Here is an 8,623-nt window from a genome sequence, read left to right as displayed (position 1 = left end):
CAGGGGTTGGGGGGTGGGGTGGCACTCTCCTGGCCCTCCTCTTCCTGAAACTAAGTCCCTGAGTGACAATCAGGGGCTCTGGAGGGTGGGCTGGATTTTCTTTTCTTTTCTTTTCTTTTCTCTTTTCTTTTCTTTTCTCTTTTCTTTTCTTTTCTTTTCTCTTCTCTTTTCTTTTCTTTTCTCTTTTCCTTCTTTTTCTTTCTTCCTGTGGGAAGTTAATTATCCCAGACTCTGAGAAAAATAGACTGTTTTCCTTACTGCCTTACTGCCATAACACAAATGAACCTTGCACTTTCTTCTCACCACCTGAGAAGGCCATGAGCTGGTGTGGTTGCTCTGAGTGGTTAGCAGGGTGTGTTGGTGTTTTTAGTTAAGATCTATTGAGTCAGACCATCCTGCAAGTTTGAAGGCCATCGGATCGACAGTAAACACAAAACAGGACGGGGTTGCAGAAGAAATCAGAGGTGAAAGGGGTGGAGGAAGTGATCTGCTGGGGAAAGGCTAGTGCATCCCGATGATTAACACCAGGCCGGCATGCTGAGAGAAGAACGACACAGACTCGGGGTGTGTGCGGCATCCGGGTTGCCGGCACATTCTAATGAGCACGATGGTCAAATGCCCTGGGTTTGCCATATGTTGTGGCCATATGCATATCTGGTGAACCAGATGCCCTGCTTTTCTTTCCCCATATTGCACCATTTTTCTCACAGCATAAAGACAGGGCTTAAGTGAGAAGCAGGAGGGGGCAGGGGGTGGGCAATGATAGCTTGTTATTCCAAAAGGTTGTTGGACAGAAAACGTCCGTAAATCCATCCGTGTTCTGATTCTGTTTTCAAATATTTAATGAGCACCTACTAGGTTCAAGAAGAGCTTAAATAAAACCAGAGTGATACAACCGTCTGAGTTTACTAGGGAAAGGTTAGAGATACCTGTGTGCCTGAGGCAGTTTTTCTCACTAAGTCCTTTTGTCCTTCAGGAAAAGGGTATGATGCCATTTGCCATTTCTCATACTCATAGTATCTCTAAGGATGGACAGGGGATCACTTACACATGGCCATTTTTCCAATTGTTCCCTCCACCTGGAAAACTCCTTCTCTACTCCAATTTCTACCTCTTCTTCAATGCCACTCTTTGATTCATTCACTTATTAGATATTTTTAACTTCCTTCTAAACTGGCACTATTTAAGATCCTGGGGGTACCAAAGTAAGCAAAAAGGACACTCTCACAAACTTACACTCTAGTGACCCAGACAGTACTCAAGTAATAAAATAATATGTAATTATAACTTGGATCTATGCCATCAAGGCAAAGTATTAGGAGCTATGAAAGTGTGAGATAGAGGCCAGGCCCATCCTGGAAAAAGGAGGCAGCATCTTGAAGCCACCTTCACAGGGAGACCTTTCTGATCCTCCAAGCCAAGTGTGCATGTGCGCTGCTTCTCTCTTTCCGATTCCTATGGCACATTGCTAAGCCCTTAACAAAGTCCATCTGTGCTATTTAGAAATCCATCTGACCTTCCCAACTCGGACAGCACAGACTACATGTCACCCACCTTTGCATTCTTAACAGTGCTCCACACACTCAATAAATATTGATTGAAGTCTCAGTTCCTCATCAACAGAGAAAATAAATATGAATAATATAAAACATCAGGTAGTCCAAAAATCCTTATCGCTACTTTTTGCCATGTCTACGCTACCCCAAATTGCACAACAAGCTCCTGGCAGAAACGGAGCTATTCTTCTGACTCCCAATCCACTACAACTCATTGGCTTATAAGTTTGAAATGAAACTGAATTTAAAATAATTTTCTTCAAGCATCTTTTGGTTCCCCTTGAAGTTAAGTCCAGCCATCCTAGAGCACCAATACAGCAAGGCTTGGAGTTATTACTTAAGTGAATTTCTGCTACGAACCATAGTCAGCATGCTTATAAATCAGCCCTATAAACAGTCCATTACATATGGCAAATACTCCAAGACCAATTGTAAAAAGCTTGATTTTCCTTTAGCCATATGTTTTCTGAAAAACGAAAGGGTGGGGACATTGGAAAAGGCTAAGGAAAATGTCCAGAGGTTTGATTCAGGTACAGTCCAGATATTTTTATCTTTATCTTTGTTCACCTCCGTCACAGACTCAGCAGAGAGGAGGGTCTGCACACAGGGAGTCTAGCGAGGGGCCCCATGAGATCTTTTTATTTAGGATCATGGACCATGGTCGCTGAGTGGGAGTTCCTATACAGGAATGCAAGGGAAGTAATGGTAAAGCCTCAAAACAAACAGAGTGAGTCTATTTGCAGAAAAGTACAAGTTGTATAGTACAAGTCTGTTCTTTAAAATAATCTGAAGGAAGCTAAACTTAGAATGACTAATCAGGTTGCCATTCCATCTTAAATTTCCAACAGAAATTTCCATTCCTCAGGTCACTGAGTTCTGGGTGGCATCCCAGCCTAGTCCCATTAAACCCAAGTGAAGACAGGATCCAGGCCCTGGTAGCTTTGATTCCAACATTGTATCCTACAAGGAAAGGTTTCCTTAGCGAACAGGATTCTACAGATCAAGCGTTGGTCCTTTTCGTGGCAGAATCTAAAATGAGTCCTCAGTATCTTTTCTTCAGGTATTTGCAGAACGTGAGAGAGACTGCTTTTGATTTTCTGTAAATGGGTCATTTCTCAATTCCTAATTTAGAAAATTCATCCTTAATATTTTCCCGCTCTGGGTATCCAGCAGGGGGTTTGGGTGAGGGAAGTGTCAGAAGAAATATTATACCTTAAGTTTAAAAACATATTTAATTATTCACTTCTATTTTTTTTAAGGACTTACATTATGTATCAGTGTAACAGAGTTAGTTCCTGAACCCTTTCTTTGGTTTCTTAATTGGACATTTTATAGATCTGGGGGCACACGTTCAATATGTCTAGGGAGAAAAATCTAACTAGCCAATAATATCAAAATAGGACTGGAGCAAGGAAAGACTCTCTTACACCTGTAATCCTTCTGTTCTACTTTTCTACAGTTTTTTTTTTTTGGGGGGGTGATGAGGGAAGGAGTGAGGACCCAGGGTCTGCACCAGCAAAATAAATTAGAGAACTGAGGCAGCTAGTGTAATAATCCAGTTCAAAAAAAATTTGGTGACCTGAATTTTGCAGACTGGATGTCTAATAAGCTCTCTTACCTGCTAATGGTTCTATTCTCCATGCCCTTGTCAGCGTAGGGTTTTCTAAGTCACATTTCTTCGGTCAAAGATTTTAGGTTTGGGATCAGGTTATTAACAGTACAGTCTCTGCAAGCACAGCAGAGGAAGGAGAAAGACATGCCTTTCCCTCCACTGACAGCGTCAGGAGTCTAACAGTCAATGGGCTGCCCAGAAATAAAAGAGGACATTTCTAATGTGAATCTAGATAAATGGCCAGTTGTGTTCACGCTGCCTGTTGGCAAGCAGTCCTGTACCAAATGCAACCTGGGAGTAAGTGTTATCATTTGGAGAAAATAAGTGTATCAGTCAGGGTCCCAGCAGGAAACACAGTTGTCTCCAGATGGTTTTAAACGGGAGACTTCAAAGAAAGGGCTACTGACCGAGGAGTAAGCAGAGTTAAAGAAACAAACAAGGGATGAGGAATGAGCAGAGAGGCTGGGAGAGACTGGGGTTAGCAGGAGGCCCAAAGGTTGAGGGCATGGGGGTGGGAAATATTTTCCTGAGATTAGTGAGAGCTGGGCCAAGGGAGAGGGACCATGAAGCTGGAGCTGGAGTAATGCAGGGGTGCAGCTGCCACTAGAGATGTGCATTCAAGGAAGCAAGGGAATGGGCAGACCCCACCCCTACTCCCAGTGCAAGCCAGTGCCTTCCACTGGCTGAGTCCAACCAGGAGCCAAGGTCAGCCTCTGGGGACAGAAGCAGGATGTAAAAATCATAGCGTGAATTCAGGAGTGGGAAGCAAATGAAGCATCACTAGCAGAGTCAATAATAGTCTATAGATCATGGGATGCTCAACTATGACTTGGGCTTTAACCTACCTGAGGCACAGGCAGTAATGCCCACATCTCTGTCATAAGTCCCCATATATCCCTCAGCCAGCACTATGCACTCTCACTGTCCAGCCTCTCTCCCAATACCCTTCCCACTCTCCCCCCCATTTCATCCTTCTCCTTTAAATGCTAGTATTTGTCAAGGCTTCACTGACCTTATTGTCCTCCCATAAGTCCCAACTACCTCTACTCCTTTAAGCTCTTAGCAGAAAGTAACACCTACTGTTAGCAGTTGGTAATTCTTAAGTCTGCATTTTTTCATCCACTAAGTGAGTAGTGATTGAGCTTATTAGGTATGAGGAACTACACTTCATGCTGAGGATACAATGGTGCATTAAAAGGACAGCCCAGTAACACATACATGTATAGATTCTTTTTTCTCACATTATCATGCTCCATCATAAGTGACTAGATATAGTTCCCAGTGCTACACACCAGGATCTCATTGCTTATCCATTCCAAAAAACCAGCTATAATATAAAAAATAAAAAACATTATATAAATGGGAAAAAAAATAAATCCAGAAAAAAAAGGACAGACCCTGTACCCTAGAGCTTTCAGTCTAGTAAGGTAAACAATGGTAAGCAGAATAGTCACAAAAATATATATGCAGTTACAAGCTATGTTAATAAATAAAAAGTGCCTCGAAACTATATGGCAGACAAACCAGATCTGTAGGATATGGATGACTTTTCTCAGAAGTGATGCCTGACTTGAGATCTGAATGATGAGTTGAAATTAACTAGACAAAAGGAAGTTTGAGAAAGAGATAGAGAGTGAGACTTTCAGTGGAAATAGCATGTGCAAAGGGCCTGAGGGAGGCAAAGTTGTGTTGTTGTTTGATAAACTGATAGAAAATCCACAAAAAGGGCCATGAAGAACCAGGCAGAGGCAGGTCAATAAAGCTGAAGTCTCATTCTAACACATCTATGAGCCTTAGTTTGACCAAGTTGCTAAAAACTTAAAGTAGTCCTACTGAGAAAAAACATGAGGCTACAGCCTATTTAAGTGCATGTTTCACCACTGAAGCCTTATAAAGACCACATTCATTTCCACAAATCTCCTTTCCAATAGTCACTGATTTGCTGAATTTTGTTAAATAGCCCATTTCCCTGAGGCAGAGAAAATATTAAAGTGACAGGTCTCTGAGCTATAATATCCTGTGAGTTCCTCATATTACTTGATTATTCAAAGAATCGAGAGGCTAAAGGATTGAATTTGTTTGAAAGAACAATTAAGAACTGAATGTTATTGTTTCATTCCCTGTCTAGATGTTCTGTTTGCTTGCAGGGCTCTTTTGGTTAGTTTAGTTTGGGTTTGTTTCTGCATTTACCATGGAACAAGTTTTGGAAGCGAGTGAGAGAGGGCTTATAGGCAACGGGTACATGAAAAAGGTGAGAAAACAGTAGTGACTGCTCCCATCTTGTTCACAGCCTTGTTTTCCTGGATCTCCAAAAAACACAGCCAAGTTCTCAAACCAAAGCTGTTTATTACCTTGTGCTCCCCCTGCTGGTCCCAGGCTCACAGAACCAAGGTGTTTATAGAGGTGAGTCTCCAAATTCTACCCCCACCTCTCTGCCACTTCTCCTTCAGGCACTTGCAGCAGGCTTCCCTAGCCCTACCCACAACTCCAATGCCCATTTCTCCAGTACTGGAGCTCTCCTTTCTCTGAACCCCCAAAGCATGGATTATCTTTGACCCTTGAGGCAGCAAACATGCTTATGCTATGCTCTCTCTTCTTATCAATATATTCTCTTTGACCAGTCCAGAAATTTCTCCAGGTTAGCGACCATGACTCTGATTTCTTTTGAATTCCAGAGCACCATGCTCAGGACTAGGCACACAGAGGTGGATTAACCATCAGAAAGAAACGCTCAGTGAGCCTGAAAACAATTAGCCTTTGAGAATAAAAAATACGACCATGTCCAAGCTCTTATTTATTTATTTATTTATTTATTTTTGCCCTTTTATTTAGGGCCACACCCATGGCATATGGAAGTTCCCAGGCTAGGGGTCGAATCAGAGATGCAGCTTCAGGCCTATGCCACAGCCTCAGCAATGTGGGATCCGAGCCATGTCTGCAACCCACTCCACAGCTCACAGCCTTGCCAGGTTCTTAACCCACTGAGCAAGTCCAGGGATCAAACCCACATCCTCACGGATACTAGTCAGATTCGTTACCAATGAGCCAGGACGGGAACTCCTTCAATGTCCTTTAAAAGAGAATTATCACAGACAACATAATGCATAATACTCTGTGTCACCAGATGCTCAATTAATATTTATTAGGTAATGTTGTTCCTTCTCGCTGCTTCTTCTTTCCCATTGCTGATGGAGAGACCCAAAATTTTTGATGAAGAGCCTATATATTAACACAGCGCGCGCACGCGCACACACACACCCACCCACACACACACGCACACACTTCTCCAAACTCTTTCCTCTTTAAAAGATAAAGCTCCTTTTTAACACAATGACCATTCTACGTCCAGGGAAAGACCACAGGGTTGTGCAGCCCACAAGGCTGGCCAGGTGGAGTGGTCTCCCATTTCTCTGGTTTTGAGGCCCTTCAGACTTTCTGTCCTAACCCAATACCTCAGGTTATGGTTTCTTTTTTGCTGATACAAGCTCCGGAGGTGTCCCCATGGAGATATAAAAAGGCTTCTGGTTTCTACTTAATAAGGAAACTTGAAAATATACAAGACCCTAAATGCATGGCCTCTGAGAGAATTGTCCCATGGGCCACATCAGGTGTGAGAAATAATTAGGAAGGGCACTACCATACCTGAATTAAATTTAATATTATATTTACATGCCTGCAAAATGCTGTGGCCAATCCTCAACTTTTTAAATTCTGTCTTTGTTTTTCTTCTTTTTCTTCAATATAATATTCATACAATTGTTTTGTACTCTCGACTTCCCTAGGTTTGACTATATTATTTTTTATGCTTAATCTTCAAAACAACCTTGGACAGTAAGCATGGGAGAGAGGATAAGTAGCTTGCCCAAGGTCACAAAGCTAGTTAGTGGCACCACCAAGGCTAGAATATAAATAGCCCTCTTTACCCAATTGCCTATCTTAATACAGATCTTTAGTGCCAGAAATATGAATTACAAAGTATGGGATAGCTGAGTCAGGGAGAGAATGTATCTAAGTCTTTTGAGGGCCAACAATACCTTGCTGGCCCCCAAATTATCAGTAAGACCCTACATTGGGAATGCATTTCCAACTGGAGTGCTTCTATCCATGGGGCTTGGATAATGGTACTTTCCATTTATCTGATTGTCCACAAGGGCTGAATAAGTAAAGGGATGCTTATAAAGTACTTGGACCTCCCCAAGTCCTAAGTGCAACGATGATGATGTCAGCATCCAGTGCAAGGTAGACTGCTTTACATCAAGCAATTGTAAATACTGGTGGCATCTGTAATGTCTAACTGGAGCAACTTATGGGTTCTATTCTTAACTTTGACTTTGACTTGTTTCTGGGCCAGTAAGTTAGATCCCTACCCTTACCTTAATGCACTTTTTATAGTTTAATTTCCTTTTTGTGGTGCTGTTTGGGGTTGGAATTTTTAAAAAACAATATGACTCAATTGAAATCAGATTTTTCCTAAAGAAGTCAAACAGATCACAGAAGGGCCCAGTTTGAAAACTCTGCCCAGAGCTTGTGGTCATTCCATAGAGAATGCTAGTCTTCCTTTGCTACTCTTTAGTTTCTACCTGAATGATTTGTTTTTCTCACCTTTATGATGGTATAGTATTGGTGTTGATAAGCAAAGCTTCTGTAAGTACATAAAATGTATTAGTATCACCCACAAAAACTTTGTGGGTAATTTTTTTTTCAGCCCCTATTTAGTCCTTTCTGATCATATTAATTCTACTCTTTTCCATGGTTAGGGCTGCCAAGATAAGAACATAGAGATCTGAATCTCTAAGGAAACCTGTTCATTTGTAGACAGGACCAGCCAGCAATACTTAGGAAATGGGCTTAATGACCCTTCTCTGCTGAGGCCATAGTCTATGACATCCCTGGTAAGAACATGCTTTAAGGATCTCCAGGAAATGAGTGTCCTGCACTGAGAACAAGGCATGTGCTTATGCAAAAGTGGAGAGAGTGTAGGTAGCTCATCCCTTGGCAACATGATTTCCTCCAAAGAGAATAAGACTTTAAAGAAATTGTGGGGGTGGGAAGAGAACTGGGGATGGACAGAATCCCAGGAGAAGGGGGTCAGAAGAAAGAAAAAAAGGGCCTAAAAGAAGGTCTTGCCTCTTCTGATTCACTTGACCTTAGAAATAATGCTTAATCTCCATGGGTTTCAAATTTGCTCTATCGGTAGAGTGGGAAATATACTAGAATGCATTTCATAGCATTTTTGAGTATGTCAAATGATAACATACAGAACTCAGTAGATAGATAACTTGGGGTTTGGTGGGTGGTCTGTGCCAGCTTTGGCAGTGACGACAATGCTGTTGCAGGGACAGCCCCATGACCCCAATCATCCTGGGGGCAGCAGTGGAGAAGATCAAACTAGAGAGGTGACACACACAGGGGACAAGCTCCGCTTCCAAGGCATTGCCCAGAGTCGTCTCTGGGG

General features: G+C 42.2%; 1 non-coding gene across 1 annotated transcript; it reads right to left on the bottom strand.

Annotated features, from left to right (window-relative positions):
* Nucleotides 2,334-2,412, bottom strand: MIR9789 (microRNA 9789). Its single transcript, NR_128469.1, has one exon. It is a non-coding gene; the product is annotated as a microRNA 9789 (primary transcript).

Source organism: Sus scrofa, chromosome 3 (assembly GCF_000003025.6).
Source record: "Sus scrofa isolate TJ Tabasco breed Duroc chromosome 3, Sscrofa11.1, whole genome shotgun sequence".
Lineage (NCBI taxonomy): Eukaryota > Metazoa > Chordata > Mammalia > Artiodactyla > Suidae > Sus > Sus scrofa.
This window is presented reverse-complemented; position numbering and strand designations above follow the sequence as displayed.